Genomic DNA, 17,727 nt, shown 5'->3' on the forward strand with positions numbered 1-17,727 from the left:
TTCCTACCTGACATAAAAGTGAAGGAAGCAGGTGATAAGTGGCACCTTTAATTATATCTACAGGAGCCTGCCAGCTCCTGTAGGTGTGTCTGTCCAATTGTCTCACTGTGCTATGTGTTGTCTGGTGTCTTCCCCATCAGGAGGACAAGTACTGGTCCTGCATCTCAGTCGCAGTGCTATCTACTGCCACTGCATCACAGGAAAGGAGGTACCATGACCCAGAAAAATCCATTGCCCGCCCCCCCCACCCGTCGCCAGCTACGCAGCTGTCAGCAAAGCTGAGTGGGAATGAACACCTCGACATGGCTGAGATGTGGCTTTGCCCTGCTGAGGGGCAGAAACTGAGGATCCCTATCCATGTCCCCCATTCTACTCTCAAACCCACTCAGAAGCTTCCAGAAACTTGGGTCCAACCACGTTGACCAGGACTCAGGTTTCTCATTAAGAACTTTGTCCTAAGCGAGACCCAGATGAGACTTTTCCAGTCACCCTCTCACAAATGAGAGCAGCTTTTCCGAGACTCTTTCTTTGTTCCCCCATTTACTGAAGCCACACCGGTCCCATTTCCCCAAAACTGTACTTCGTGTAGAGCAGGCTCCTAACTGTCCCTGTCCAATTTGCACCCAGCTCCTTACACCGTGGCCCTCACCTCACCAACATTGATGGAAGGGTGGCATTGGAGAAACCTCAAAGGAGTCCAAAATGGAGGCTGCATTGCACATGATCCAACTGTCCTCTAGCTGATTGGCTGGGCCTAGCACATGACTATCATAGATCATGTTTTTAAAGAAATATGCACATTTTTGTAGCTTCTCAACTAATCATGCAGGCTATAACAAAGAGCCCATGATATAGGGCACCCTGTCTCCTAGACAATAATCATATGCTTCATATTAGTCCTGGAAAACATTGACCCACCTTGGCATATATGTTGTTGACACTAATCAGAATCATAATAGGTCACTCAACAGGGATCTGAGAACCCATACATAAATTCCTGTTTTTCTTATTCATGTAGTGGCTATGGGAACACTGGGCCTTATCTATATCTACATCTCTATCTATCTATATGTGTGTATGCATATATATATATATATATATATTAGACATGATACATTTTAGGTACAATCTCAATTTATTTGTTTGAACATTGGTTTATAAATAGTTATTTTTGCAGCCTTCTCTTAATCCTTTTGCCTTTAGACCCCGAGAGCTTTGGGTTACATGCGAATACTAACAGTACTCTCAGAAGAGGACTCAGTTAGATGAACAAGTTGTGGAGTTGTAGGCGGTCTGTGAACTCTCAAATACCCCACTATCAAAGCTCTTGTGTGTCCTCATGGAGAGAAGTAGAAAGACGTTTAAGTAGCCCTGTTTGCATTTGAGGATACTGAGGCTGACCTGGATGCTACTCTCTTACCACAATCCATAATGCCTATAGCTCTCCCCTCAGGCCTGCACCTCTGAGGCTTTTGTTACAGCCACACATTGTAGGAGGTTAATCCCATACTATGTCACCCTCTAAATCCATATTCCTGATAATTATGAAAGATCAACACATAGGTGAATCATAGCTGCCATGAGCTTTCTAACCCATGACCACAAGGGGGATATCATGAGACGAATTCATCAATTCCCAAGTGAATGCATGTGACATCCATAGTATGCATGGCTGTATCGACAATGCTTTGTTTTCTACAAGTGGTTATGAGAACCTCAGACCTACATCACATACTAATTCTTGGAACACCAACAGGAATTTTTTTCTTATGCCTGTTGAGTAGCCAAACTATCGAGCAATGAGGGAGACCCAACTTTCAATACTCACACTAGCAGAATGGGAACCATAGTATGGAGTGTGAAATAACCTTTCCCCAACACAGTCACTCAGGTCTTCCTTTTCTTCTGTCATGATATGTGACCTGATAATTTCTGATCTCACCTTCACCATTTCAGCATGATAACACAAATTTTCATTCAAAGACAATCTCCCAAAATATCTTAAAATATGTGCAAGATTGTGCTACAGGATAATCTAAATTTCTTCTGTGTCATGAGGTTGCAATAATGATAACATTACTCACTGGATTATCCCTGTAATACTTCAGATGTGATGATCACAGTGCTACCCTTAATAATAATCAAAGTGAACCCAATCAGAACAGAATTGTCTAAAGCCAAAAAAGCTAAAACGCGAGTAAGTTACTCAAAATAGGAAAACAATATGTGGAAATTAATGCACTACTTTTATTAGTATTAGCCTCTCACTTTAATTTTAAATGGGGGCCAAAAACGATATCTCCAGTGGATCCAGGATTTAAAGTGGATCTATTACAATAGGTGGATGCCTGTATTCATAAGGTGCAGGCCATAATATTCATCCAAGTTTGGCCAAGGTAAAACTATGTGCCATAGTACTCAGCCAAGGTTGGCCAAGGTAACACTGTTTCTTTTAAACCCTTTCTTTTCACCAGAGTATATTCACCAAAAGGTACCCTCTGTCTGCAGGACACTGCTGGTGGCAAATGGGGAGAAATAGGTGGTACTTTGCTATATCTGGCCCATCAACTGCTGGGACAGTAACCCTCTTCTTGCATGTCAACATCTCTCCTGCAACTGTCCCAGAATTCAGGGGTGGCTAAATAGAAAGCCTCTTTTACACACAGATGTAGGATGAGGATCCAGATTTCAACAGCAGTTCTCAGGCATGACTCTAGCACTTTCATTCTCTGAACTCAATAACACTACATAAAAGATGAAGTATACTTTAATAGAAAATGAAACTTTATTTTGACAGGCAAAAGGAGCAGTGTACACTGATTCCTCATGAAAATGCTACAGTCATGCTCCTAGTTTAGTGAGGGTTTTACAGAAGGGCCCAGGCTAATGAGTCTCTGGATGAGCATGAGGAGGCAGGGCTTCTGTTCAGATTTTGGTCTTCAGATTCTTTAGTATTTGATGTGGTAGCATTGGCCTCCAGAGTTTTGTTTGCTTTTTTTCTCAACGTTCCTACGTTTCCCCGGTCAGAGTGATACGGTACACTTGCCTGGAAACATAAATAACTTCTTGAGTTCCTTTGTATAGGAAAATGGTTGGAGAGAAAAACAACATAGAGAACAAATAAAACAGATATCTTCCTCAAACTCACTGAACTGAATGCATGAACTGCATGCTACTCAGGATATTGAGTTATTTACTAGCCTGAAACCACAGTTGTAAACAAACTTAAGCATTTGTTCCCAATATAGATTTTGTCACCAATGTATTCCTCACTACTTATTCTACATGGCAAGTCATATAGATCTTGCTATTCATTTGACATTCTTCTCCAGGAGGAACTGGGTGGACCCTTCCCTTCAGTGGGTATCCAGGTCCAAATCAAAACTGACTCACTAGTTCTTTGTGCAGTGGTATGCAGAATTAATTGGCTTGACTTGCTCTAGATTCTCTAGGTCCCTGGTTGGGATGGACTTAGCTGCAAACTAATATTGCTAGACAAAATTGGCAACCAAGGGGCAGGCAAGGTGGCTCAATGGTAGAGTTCCTACCTTGCATGCATGAGGCCCTGGGTTGGATTCCTCAGCACCACATAAGCAAAAAGAAAAAAAGCCAGAAGTGGTGCTGTGGCTCAAATGGTAGACACTAGCATTGAGCTGAAGAGCTGAGGGACAGTGCCCAGGTCCAGAGTGCAGGCCCCACGACTGGACCCCCCCCAAAAAATGGCAATCAATTACCACTCAGCATTCAGAGAATGGTAGCTGTTGGTGACCTTGGTGGGAGGACTAACCCCCAGGTTCACTTCAGCTGTATACCCCTCAATATATGTAAATATATATATTTATATATATATATATATATATGGTTTTAAAACAATAGCAGCATTCTTACCTCCAGTCACCATTACAAGGGCTGTGGTGATAAATTTGTTTAACCTCTTAAGTTTAAGCACTATATTTTTTTCAATAATCTTTACAATGCCTTAATCAATCATTTTTTTCAATTTTATGCATAAATATTTACATTCCATCAGAATTTTTGATTGGAATGAATTATTATTTCTCTATATAAATATTTATTAGTAACACATCATTGTCATGACAGTTCTCTAGCTTTTGAAATTTTTGAATGTTCTGTTTGAAATCACCAGATTTCTTTTCATATATAGGAAGAAATCTACATTTCAAAAGGCATAATCATTAAATTTTATTCCAAATATAACCATTCTGTATATTACACAAAAATCAAAATACTGAATAAGGTAACAAACAAAGGAGGAGGCAACAATGCTTGATAAGAAATGTACTCATTATCTTGTCCATGTAATTGTAACCCCTCTGTACAGTATTTTCACAATAAAAAAAGGAAATTACAGTTGCTGGTCACTAGCATCTGTAATCTTAGCTACTGAAGACCAGAGGTCTAAGGATATTATTTGGAAACTAGCCCAGGTTGGAAAGTCTGTGAGACACTTATCTCTAATTATCCATCAAAATCCTAGAAGTAGAACTGTGGTTCAAGTGGTGGAGTATTATCCTTGAGCACAAAGGCCCAGAGACCTCCTACAGGCTGTGATTTTAATCTACAAAACAGGTAAAATGAAGGAAAGAAAAATAATTGTGTGACTAGGTAAAATTCCCTCACAAAACTTGGTTCCTTTAGGACAAGAAACTGATAATGTCAACTGAAACCAAAAATCAAACAGGTCAAAATCAGAAAACCCAATTTTAATGTTACAAAACTTTGGGTACTTGGTTGGTGGTTTGGCTCAGAGCTAAAGTTTTTGCCTAGCTGAGAAGCTGTGGCTTCAGTCCAAATCACTGGATAACTATCACATAAAACATATGAGATGTTCAGTAGATGAATGGATAAAGAAAATATGGTTTATATACACAATGGAATTCTATGCCTCCATCAGAAAGAATGACATTGCTCCATTTGTTAGGAAATGGAAAGACGGAAAAAAATTATAGTAAGTGAAGTAAGCCAGGACCAAAGAAACATAGGTCCCATGGTTTCCCTTATTTGCAATAACTAGTATATGTCTGAGACACGCAGAAACGGTCAGATAAGTTGATGTTAGGCGAAATGAACCCCAAGATAAGGACTCCAATGGTTTTTTTTTCATGTCATTGTTTCTAACATATTCATAAGATGATTTCTTTTTTAAGTATATTTTTATTGTAAAGATACTGTACAGAGTTTATAGTGACACCAGCAAGGTAATGAGTCCATTTCCTGTTGAGCATTGTTACCCCTTCCTTTGTTTATCCCCAAATATCCCTTCCTCCGTACCTGAACAAATCCTCCCTCCCCACACCCCGCTCCCCCCCAGACCCCTCATTACCCCAATCTCCCCCAGGATCCCCTCCCCGCAAAGCTGTAAAGTTTGATTTCAACATAGTGTCTTGTACAGCTCTTTGTTAGATTGGGTCAGCCTATATCCCTTCCCCTCCCAAAATTAGAAAACTGTATATACAAGATACAGGTTAAGGGTTAACTCCATTTTTGAGGCAGTGACCATTTGTTGCTTGTTTAAACTGAAAGAGTAAAGTAAACCAAAGATAAGCAAATCCTGTGAGCAAACCTAGACCACCAATTATCTCAGCTAGCAGAGCAACATGTGGTGGTAATCCAAACACCTGGTTGTTTGCCTTTATAAGCCCTGCAAATGTTTAGCTCAGGTGTCTCCTCCTAGGTTCTGCTGTGTCAGAGTGTAGGACGAGGCCCAAGCTGCAGCCCGTCTAAGTAAAACCTTGCTTTTGCATTTCGGAATGTCTGACTCTTGGTGGTCTTCTTGCTGGAGGTCCTGCGACTTGGGCACTAAAAACAGAACAGCAGAATCAAATACACTGACAACAGGGATTATACCACGGGGAAAGAACATACAAAGAAACAAAGACAATCACATAGTACACTATAAGTACATTAAAAAGAATGACAAGAAAGCTAAAATCACTTGTGTCATTATCTTGGGGTTCATTTCGCTTACCATTAGGTTAAATGGTCATATGTACATAGCTTTTGAACTCTTCTGCTTGTCCTAGACATATATGAGTTATTGCAAATAAGGGAAACCATGGAACCTATTTTCTTGATCCATGTATCTACTGTGGGACATCTGGGTTGGTTCCATACCTTAGCTATGGTGAATAATGCTGTAATAAACATAGATGTGCTGGTAGGATTAGTATGGCCTTACTTGTAAATTTTGGGTAAATGCTCAAAAGTGGGATTGCTGGGTCATAGGGGAGCTCTATGTGGAGTCTTTTTTTTATTAATTTTCTTAAATTGTGAAAATACTGTACAGAGGGGTTACAATTACATGAGAAAGGTAATGAGTACATTTCTTATCAAGCATTGTTGCCTTCTCCTTTGATTCCCCTTACCGTCCCTTCTCACTCCCCCATCCTCCCCTATCCCCCCCATCCTCCCTTGTTCCCCCACTTCCTCCCTCCCCCACGCCAAAGTTGTAAAGTTAGTTTTTCGACGTTATGTGGAGTTTTTTGAGGAACCTCCATACTGCTTTCCAAAGTGGTTGAACAAGTTTACATTCCCACCAACAATGCAGTAGGGTTCCCTTTTGGCCACATCCCCTCCAGCATCTGTTGTTATTAAAGTTCTTGATTATAACCATTCTACCTGGTGTGAGGTGGAATCTCAATGTTGTTTTGATTTGCATTTCTTTGATGGCTAGAGAGGTTGAGCATTTCTTCATGTGTCTATTGGACATTCTTATTTCCTCTTCAGAGAAATCTCTCTTTAAGTCTTTAGCCCACTTACTAATCAGGTGGTTGCTTCTTTGAAGACTTGTTGTTGGGGGAATTAATTTTGAGTTCTACATATATTTTAGACATGAGACCATTGTCCATTGAACAGCTAGTGAAGATCTTCTCCCAATCTGTGGGGTTTCTATTTAATTTGCTTGCTAGGTCCTTTGCCATGCAAAAGCTCTGCAGTTCCATGCAATCTAATTTGTCCAACCTTTCTTTGATTTGTTGTTTCTGAGTCTTTATTAAGAACATTTTGGCTTGTGTTAAGGAGTCCTAGAGTTTCTCTTATTCCTTTCTGTACTGTTTTCTAGCTGTCTGCTTTGACTTTGAGGTCTTTGATCCATTTGGAGTTGATTCTGGTGCAGGGGATTATAAGGATCTAGCTTTAGTTTTGTACAGGTGTTTAACCAATTTTGTCAGCACCATTTACTGAAAAGGCTTTCTTCCATTCTATTTTTTAAGCTCCCTTATTAAAGATTAGGTGGCTATAGGTCTGTTGGTTAATTTCTGGGTGTTCAATTCTATTCCATTGATCTCCAGGTATGTTCTTGTACGAGTACAAAGCTGTTTTGATTACTATGTCTTTGTAGTAGAATTTGAAATTTGGTATTGATATTCCTCTAGCATTGTTCTCTCAGCTAAGGATTATTTTTGCTATTCTGAGTCTTTTATTGTTCCATATGAATTTTGGGGTTGCTTCTATTTCCTTGAAGAATGAGGTTGGAATATTGATATTAGATTTCTTTATTATAGCCAATCTAACTGTGTTGTGGTAGAATCTGAATGTTGTAATTTGCATTTCTTTTACAGCTAGCAACATTGAGCATTTCTTCATGTTTCTATTGGCCATTCTTGTTTCCTCTTCAGAGAAGTCTCTAAGCTTTTAGCCCACTTATTAATCAGGCAGTTCTTTCTTTGAGGATTTGTTGTTGGGGGATTTAATTTTTTGAGTTCTAAGTATATTTTAGATATGAGACCCTTGTCTTTTGTATGGCTAGTGAAGATGTTCTCGCAAATCCATGGGCTTTCTACAGCTATATAACTGTTCTTTCTGTTAAGGATTATTTTTGCTATTCAGGGTCTTTTATTGTTCCATATAAATAGTTGTATTGCTTCTCTACTTCATTGAAGAATGAGGTTTGGATATTGATATTTATCACATTGAATTTGTAGATAACCTTTAGCAGTTTGGGCATTTTCACGATATTCATCCTCCCAGTCCAGGAGCATGGGAGGTTTTTCCACTTTCTTAGTTCTGCTTTAATTTCCTTTTTCAGGTTGCTAAAGTTTTCATTATAGAGTTCCTTCACTTCTTTAGTTAACTCCTAGATATTTTATTTTCTCTTGGGCTATTACAAAAGGAATTACTTTCCTGATTTCAGCTGTGCTCTTTCTATATGGGCATACAGAAAAGCTATTGATTTTTGAGGGTTAATTTTATACCCTCCTACTTTGCCGAAGTTTTGAATCAGCTTGGGTATCTTGGGTGTGGTGTCCATGGTATTTTTTAAATACAAGATCATGTTATCTGCAAAGAGGAAGAGTTTTACTTCATCTTTCCCTATTTCAATCACTTTTATGTTTGTATCTTGTCTTATTGCTCTATCTAGGCATTCTACTACTTAATTGAGGAGAAGTGGAGAAAACAGACATCCTTTCCTCATTCCTGAATTTAGATGAAATGGCTTTACCTTTTAACCATTAAGCATAATGCTGGCTGTAGGTTTGTCATACACAGCCTTTATTATATTGAGGAATATTCCATGAATTCCTAGTTTTTCCTGAGCTTTCATCATAAAGGAGTGTTGGATCTTGTTGAATGCTTTTTCTGCATCTATATGGCTCTTATCCTTGCTCTTGTTGATGTGTTGAATTATATTAATTGATTTGTGTATTATTGCACCAGGTTTGCATCCCTGAAATGACATTTGTTTGATTGTGGTGTACGATTCTTTGATGAGTTGTTGAAGTCAGTTTACCAAAATTTTGTTGAGAAGTTTTGCAACAAGGTTCATCAAAGAAATCTGTCTATAGTTCTCTTTCTTTGATGAGTCCCTGCCTGGTTTTGGGATGAGGGTTATGATAGCTTCATAGAATATTTTGGTAGTGAACTTTCACTTTCAATTTCATTTAAGATTTGGAGGAGTAATGGTGTGAGTTCTGATTTGAAGGCCTTGTTGAATTCAGCTCTGGGAGGGCTCTTATTGCTGTTTCTATTTCAATAATTCATATGGGTCTGTGAATTTGGTTTGAATCATCTTGGTTCAGTTTGAGCTTGTCAATATTTGCTAGAAAATGATCCATTTCTTCCAGATTCTCAAACTTATTAGTACAAAGGTTTGAGAAGCATTCCCTTATTATGTTCTGTATCTTGGTTGTTTCTATGGTGATATTTTCATCTCATCTCTGAGTTTGTTTATTTGGGTGTGTTCTTTTCTTTTTCTGATAAGATATGATAAGAGTCTGCCAATTTTGTTAATGTTTTCGAAGAACCAACTCTTCGTTTTGTTGATTCTTTCTATGTTTTTTGGATTCTAATTCATTTAATTCTGATTTATTTTTATTTGTTTTCATCTACTGAATTGGGGTTAACTGTGTTGCTCTTTTTCAAGGAGCTTCAGGTGCCTCATTTAATTGTTGGTTTCAGATCTCCCAATTTGTTGATGTAGGAACTCAGAGCTATAAACTTGTCTCTGAGAACTGCCTTTGCTGTGTCCCAGAGAGCTAGTAATATCTGTGTTAATTTTTTTAAATACCATGAATGTTTAAATTTCCTTTCTGATCTCTTCCATGACCCAGGGCATAGCCAAATTTTTAACAAATATACTAAACATACTCCAATGTTTTGTCACATGTAGACAGGACTGCTTTGTGTAAAAACACAAAGTATTCAATTTACAAAGTTCTACAAAGGCATACAGGTAATTGCATGAGGTAAAAATCAAACCATATAACATTAGAATATGAAGGGGTTTGGAGAGGTGGGGCAGAATGATGGAAGAAGTGACATTGATCAAGAAGTACTGTGTTAATAATATGGTCTACTGAATTGAAATCCACCTATATAACTTACTTTAGTATAATAAATAAACAAAAAATAAAAATATCTATTTTAATGTAGTCACTGAGTTTTGTGGAAAATTTTCACTATGTCAAAAGATATTTCAAGTCAAAATCAAAGATTATTTAAAGAAACAAATATTTTTCCTCACAATCCATTTGTTTGTGAGTTTTTAAAATATTGGGCCAGTCCTGTACCTTGAACTGATGGCCTAGGAACTGATCTTGACCTTATTTTGTTCAAGGCTATCACTCTAACTCTTGAAACACAGCTCCACTTCTAAGTCCTTTTGTAATTTATTGGACAGTAGAATGTCAAGAACATCTCTGCCTGTGCTGGCATCAAACTGTGATTCTAAATTTTCAGGCTCATGAGTGTTTGGAATTATAGATATGCGCAACCAGCACTCATCAAGCAAGCTGTTTGAAAGGGCTTATTATACTTCAAACAAAAAGCTAACTAACTTCTAAGTGTTTGTTAGAGTGTGACATTTGACACAATGAAATGCATGTCAGTAACTTCAAATTTTGGTTTGATTCAGCTTCTCTAAGAATCACTTTCAAATAATATTAATTTTGGTTATCTATAAGTTTTAACTGCAACATAAATATCAAGGTCCAATTAAGAGCAAGCAGTTTATATTGACCTTCTCTCAAAAATGGAAAAGAAATGATACAACAGTATAAAATAACTGTACTGAAAATGTATGCACACCAGGTAGAAAAAACAGATGCATCATTATTGCTTCTTGTGTGACATACACAGGACTACACAGTATTTTATCCAATTTTTCCCCTAAAATTTCACAGTGTGGAATATATCATTGTCACCCTTAACTCATCTTTAGAAGAACCAAGTTCTTCCCATCAACCAATAGAATGTGTAATTAGAAAGTCTCAACCCTGAGTTTTTGCCCACACTAAAGTATCCAGATCTTCCAAAACAAACTTGGGGTGAAATAATAACGTTTAGGAGTATAAAGCTAGCATGGGCTAAAAGAACAATCAAGAAACTTCCTCAGAAAGTAAAAATGTATAGAAAAGGGAAAATTCAAATATGAAGGTGAGATATAAACCTTCCATATTATCTTGTGTATGAGAAGTTGGCTTTTGGTGAGTTTCTGTAGGCTACAAGTAAACTTTTCAATACAAATGTCTTGGCTTTAAAACAAGGTGTTTTTTTAAAATACAATGTATCATATAACATACCTTGAAACTTCTGAAACATGTTATATAATTCAATCCCTTGGAGAAATCACAGGAGGTTTTTTTTTAACTGAGTGTAAAGGAAACACGATATTTATTTGATTGGTGTGACTTATACAATGCACATTAAGTGAACATAAGTTTACTAGAGTAGTTTATGAGTGAGCAAAAGTCATTTCAAACAAATTACTTCACTTCTTCTGGTGTTAAGAATAAACTAAAGTTCCCAATGCTTTGAATTGCTGCCATGAAAAGAAAAAGAAGGTAAATGATTTCAATGTCAATGTCCTGCTCTATTTAGCTCCCTGGATGCATGTCATCATTTGGGAGTACTTTGGAGTATTTTCTATCAGAAGTTGTCAAAACAGGCATGGATGGATGGAATCTTATGTATACATATCAGACAGAATTTGTTGAGGACCTGGGAACAGTTTGCAGAAATATTTGTCTGACCAGCTTAACAGAAAAGTCAGCCTGACCTATGTCCTATCCTACTTATAAGATATGTTTTAAGTGAGGACAGATCTACAAAGCTGTCCTAGAATTCCTATTGCTCTACTCAGCCCCAGAATGGTAACATCAAAATTTTCTCCCTAAATTCCACAACACGCTCGGCCTAATATACAGTATATACAGAGAACTCAAGAACTATTCCCTCCCAAATCTAACAAACCAATTACTAAATGGGCAAGGGAACTAAAGAGAGACTTTTCAGAAGAAGAGATAAAAATGGCAAAGAAACACATGAGGAAATGTTCACCATTCCTGGCAGAAGGAAAATGCAAATAAAAACAACCCTGAGAAATGACCTTATCCCAGTCAGAAAGGCCTGGATACTAAATTCAGCCAACGACAGATGCTGGAGGAGACGCAGAGAAAGAGGAATCCTATTGCCCTGCTGGTGGGAATGTACACTAATACAACCACTTTGGAAAACAGTCTGGAGGTTCCTCAGAAAGCTAAATATAGGCCTCCCTACAACCCAGCCATACCACTGCTAGGAATCTATCCTGAGCAACAGGAACCAGGATACAAGGACACATGCACCTCCATGTTCATTGCAGCACTGTTCACAATAGCCAAGATATGGAAATAACCCAGTTGCCTCACTACAAACAAATGGATCCAAAACTTGTGGAACCTACATACAATGGAATATTAAGCAGCCATTAGAAAGGACAAAATAATGGCATTCCCAGGGAAATGGATGAAATCAGAAAAAATCATTTTGAGTGAGGTAAGCCAAGAGCAAAGAGACAAATGGCATATGGTCTCCCTGATATGTGGAAGTTAAACCCAAAAAGTGGTATGACAAAATAAATAAAAACTCAAGAAACAAAGGGCCTCTAATCATCTTGTATCATTGATAAATGACCCGATGCTGATGACCACATATATGGCATATATATGCACATATGGAGGAAACTAGTAGGAAGACATAGAGTCAGAGGGAAACAGGGGAAAACATACAACAGTGGAACCCATCAGCTGCACTGGACATTGGTGAAAATGAACAAAGCAACTCAAGGGCAGCAATGGGAGGGAGAGAAGGAGAGGGATAAAGGAAACAGTTAACACTAAGCAAAACGAAAGAAATGTACAGATCACCCAATGTGGAAGAAATTATATTGTCAAAGCTCATAGAATTCACAAACTTTATAGACTACGATAATGACAATTTGCCTCATGAAGGTTAGAATGTGTTTGTGACTTTAACTAAGTATCACCATCTCACAAAACTATGAAATTTGTGAAATTTATGTAATCACTTAATCAATAATAAAAATACATTAAAAAAAGAATGAACCAAAGTCCCCAATGCTTTGAATTGCTGGATTGTTTGCTGCCTTTAAAAGAAAAAAGAAGGTAAATTACTTCAGTGTCAATGTCCTGCTCTGTTCAGTTCCCTGGATGCATGTCTTCATTTGGGAGTACTTTGGACTATTTTCTATCAAAAGTTGTCAAAACAGACACTGATGAATGGAATCCTATGCATACATATCAGATAGAATTTGGTCAGGGCCTGGGAACAGTCTGCAGAAACATTTGTCTCACCAGCTTAACAGAGAAGTCAGCCTGACCTGTGTCCTATCCTACTCATGAGACATGTTTTAAGTGATGACTGCATAGATCTACAAAGCTGTCCTAGAATTCCTATTGCTGTGTCCAGTCCCAGAATGGTAACATTGAAATTTTCTCCCTAAATGCCACAACAAGCTCATGACAGAGAAGCAACATCCAGCATCTGAAAAGGCTTGGAATCCCAGGAAAAAACTCAGGATGTAGACAATAGTTTTCTATGTGTTGCACAGGTCAAGATATTGGACAGACAGTGCTCTGGTAGAAGTTTGGCCTTGCATGATAGGTTGGCTCATGATCACCAAACGTAGACATTGCATGATTTACCTGGATTCTGAGGGGAACATCTTGCCATATCCTGAACTGGCTTAGAGGCCTTGGAATGCTTGCCTTGGGTGCCATAGTTTAGACTTCCTGTGTTAGGAAGTCTCCACTCCTCTCCACTCTCTGCAGGACTCTGTGCAGGCCCCTTGGCTCTCTGAAGGTCTATCTCTCTTTACAGGCGGTTTTGCTTCTCCACAGACCTCTGTGAAGGCCTCTTGGCTCTTCATAGGCATGATGGCCTCTCTTCAGGCCTCTCTGCTCAGTTCAGTGCTCCAGGCTCACCATAGGCCTCTCGGCCTCTTGTTTGTCTGCAGGCCTCTCATCCCTGTGCAGGCCTTTCTGCAGGCCTCTATGCTGGCCCTGGTTTCTCCAAGCTTCTCCTCCTGTCTGGGTCTCTCATGCCTCTCTGCCAGCCTGAATTTCCCTTCAGGCTGACTTAGTTCTCCTCAGGCCTCTCCAGTGGTCCAGTTCTCCTTTTCAGTCCAGCCAGGGCTCCTTAGGCTTGAGGAGAGCCTGTCACTGCTCTGTTCCAGGAGGCATGCTTTTTGCTGTGCCTCTTGTGGATTCTCCGCTCCCTCCCCCCAACATCTCCTCCCTGGAAGCAGACACTTCCCACCCCTCAGGTTCTCACATTACCCAGTGCTGCTGGATCACAGGAAAGGAGGTGCCATGATGCAGGAAATTTCCACCCTTGCACCAGCTATGCAGCTAAGCCCAGTGGGAATGAAGATCTCAGTAAAGCTGAGCTTTGGCATTAACCTGTTGAGGGGACTAAAATGAGGGTCCCCACCCACATTCCCAATTCTACCCTCAAACCTACTTAGAAACATCTAGAAATTGGGGGCCTTCCACTTAGATGGAGACTCAGGTTTCACCTCAGGATCCTTGGCCTGAACGAGGCCCAGGTAAGACTTCTCTAGTCACCCAGTTGCAAAGGAGGGCTGTCGTTCAGGAATCCCTTTGTGAAATATCCCAACTTCCTGGGTCTGGTGGGATGCAAACCCACAATCGAAGAAAGGAGTCATTAACACTTAGTCAATTGGGCTGGGAATCTTTACTAGCCACAGCGACTGTTCCCCCTTATATTGGGACAGTGAAGAACAGCAGCCAAGTTCTTTTTGCAGCTGGGATTTAAAGGGGCAAGCAGGACACACACGGGTTGCAGTGTACATGATAGAAAGCAAGTTTACAGAAGCAAAACTAGAGTCAGCGATCACAAATAACAATAATAATTTCAATAAACAAAGCAGTAAGTCATCAAAGCAAAAGTTACATTTCCAGGCTCCCCCGTTGTTTCATTCCAGATAAAGTTTAGCTGACATTTACAAAAACACATTTCAAACTTTTTATCAGATCCAAAACTCTACCTTCCAGTTTTCCTGGCCTTTTTTGAATTTCACTGTTATTTACCACACTTGTCAAACTCCCTTAATTTCTCTGAGTCTCTACTTCTGAGACATTCCTTTAAAACTTAACATCGAGTTTCTCTCTACAAAGAGGTTCTACCTTTAATGCTTGCCCTATCCTTACAGTATGTGTTGGCAGTTCAAATGGGATGTGACTAGAAAATAGATTTACAAAATTATGGATGATATTAACTGGGCTACATTTAGGAGCTTACAGACATACAGGGCTACTAAGCTCTGGGGTCTCAGTCTTCTATCCACAGAAGCAGTGCTGGGTGCTGAAGATGCAGGTAAATGATGGCAGAACTGCAGTTTTCCAATAGGTACCTAGAATTATGAATGTGACTCAATAGCTTGCAGCTGAAAGGACGTTTGCAAAGATAAATTTTTATTTATTCAGCTCTGGCAGTTTGAGACAGTATGGGCCCTTTTCAGTGATTGTAACCTCTTACATTCTATATTTTATGCTCATTCATACCTCAAAGTATTATTTAATTTAAATTTTATCTTGGTCATTGGAGCTTGAACTCAGAACCTGGACACTGTCTCTGAGGTTTGCCTCTCAAGCTTAACACTCTACCACTTTGAGCCACAGTGCCACTTCTGGTTTCCTGGTGGTTATTTGGACATAAGTGTTTCAAGGACTTTCGTGCCTGGATTGATTTCGAAGCATGATCCTCAGATTTCAGTCTCCTGAGTACCTAGGATCACAGATGTGAGCAAATGAGCCTCTGGCCTCATAGCATTTTTTATGGGTTTTTGAGTGTATCATTCAATTTTACAAATGATAGACCTAAAGCAGAGTGGTTAAATATTTGCATATGGGCACAGATTAGAGGCCATCTGGGTTGGATTTTAGTACCATAGGCTGTAACACAGAGGCCATAATGGAGGTCATCCCATTGTGTCTCATGGACAAGAAACAGATACTTTATAGTTTAGAACACTGCAACAATCCTTAGCACATACATTGTTGACAGAATTCAGAATTTTAAAATATCACTCTACAGGGATCTGAGAAACGGTATGTAAATTGTTATTTGTCTTCTTTATGTACTAGATATGAGAACACTGTGCTTTACATATGCCTGATGGGTGTACCTTTGGAGGCACAATGCCAAACCATTTCTATATATTGTTTTGTAAATTGTTATTTTGCTGCCTTTGCATGGACTGATCTATACATTTTAATCCATTGGCTTTAACTTCTGGGTAGTTTGGCTTGCAGGTGAATATTAGTAGTTCTCTCAGAGGGAGACCCAAGTAACGGAACAATATTGGAGCTGCAGGACTCCCCTGAACTGACAAAGTTCCCAGCATCAAAGCCCCATTTCTCCTATCATATATTTTTTATGTACTCTTACCCAAAGAACCAGGAAGACAATTAAGCTGCCCAATTTGCATTTGAGGAAACAGAGGCTGACTTGGATGCCACTGCCTTAACAGTCCCTCTTCCTATAGCACTTCACTCAGGCCTGCTCTTTGAGGAGTTTGTGCCAGCCACAGAAATACAGGAGCTGAGGCCTATATTGGGCCACCTCTTATTCCATGTTCCTGGTTCCTGAGAATTGTGAGGCAGCAACACATAGGTGAATCATAGGTACCATCATGAGAAAAAGGAACCAGTATGTATGAACTCAGGTGGAATTCAACGTCTTGGATGCTGTAATGTAATGCTTGGATTTTTCTTCATTGATTGGGAGCAGCTTCAGTCTCCGTGCTTTCCTAGCTGTTGGAAGACCAGAAGGAAATTTTTCTTGTAGCCATTGATAGCTGAACAAGCATGCAAATGTGGATAGATAGGATTTTAATGTTCATTTTATGAGAATGTGCACCACATCATTGTCACATAAGTCTAGCTCTGCTATGTTACTAGATGTAGCATGGGACTTCAGGGCCTCACCTTCTCCATGTCACCATGATACAGTATACATAATAACTCAAATTGTCATTCAAAGGCAATCTCCCTATTTCTTAAAATATATGCACATAAGATTGGGTTTCAGTAAGAGAGTCATGAATTGGTGATAATGATTAGAGTACTCACAAGGTTATCCCTGCTAGATTTTAGGTGATATAGTCACAATATCAACCATAATAAACATTGAATCATCAAAATGAAACCCATAAAAAGAGAATTCTGTAATGTTTTAGAGCCAACAAATAAGAACCTTACACCAAATGAAAATGTAATAGACAGAGAAGGCTACGCTAATTTTATTTGTCTTATTGAACTTTTCATTTCCACTTCAAATGGTGCCAGAAACCATGCCTCTTGGATTCGGAGATAAACAATGGATCTCCTAGAATAGGTAGAATATTTGGTTCTCTTGGTTCTTGCCAAGGATAGGCAAGGTTACATAATTTCTTTTAAAATCATTTCTGTTTGTCCCAAGGTAGTCACCAAAATTAACCCTGTGTTTGCAAGATAAGTTTGCATGGTAAGTGGGGAGAAATTGGTTGTGCCCTGTAGCTATATCTGACCCATCATTTGCTGGGATAGTGACCAAATAGGACCCTTTTCTTGCATGCCAGCTTCGCTCCCAGGGCTTTTACAGAATTCAGTTCTAAGGTGGCTAACGACAAAAGCCTCTTTACCTATTGTACAGGAATGTGGGATGAGGACTTTGACTCCCACAACGGTTCTCAGGTTTCACGTTAGAAATCTAGTCTACTGAACTCAATGTCACTACATAAATGATGAAGTATACTTTAAGACAGAAGAATTTTTTATTAATTGTATGAAGCAAAAGAGCAATGTACATCATTACTTCATGAAATAAGGACAGTCATACTCCAAGGTGAGGACAAACCCAGGAAAATGAGTTTTATGATGAACATGAGGAAGCAGGGCTTGTAGGTAGTTGGTGGTCTTCAGGCTC

This window comes from Dipodomys ordii, unplaced genomic scaffold (genome assembly GCF_000151885.1).
Source record: "Dipodomys ordii isolate 6190 unplaced genomic scaffold, Dord_2.0 Scaffold178, whole genome shotgun sequence".
In the NCBI taxonomy this organism is placed as follows: Eukaryota; Metazoa; Chordata; class Mammalia; order Rodentia; family Heteromyidae; genus Dipodomys; species Dipodomys ordii.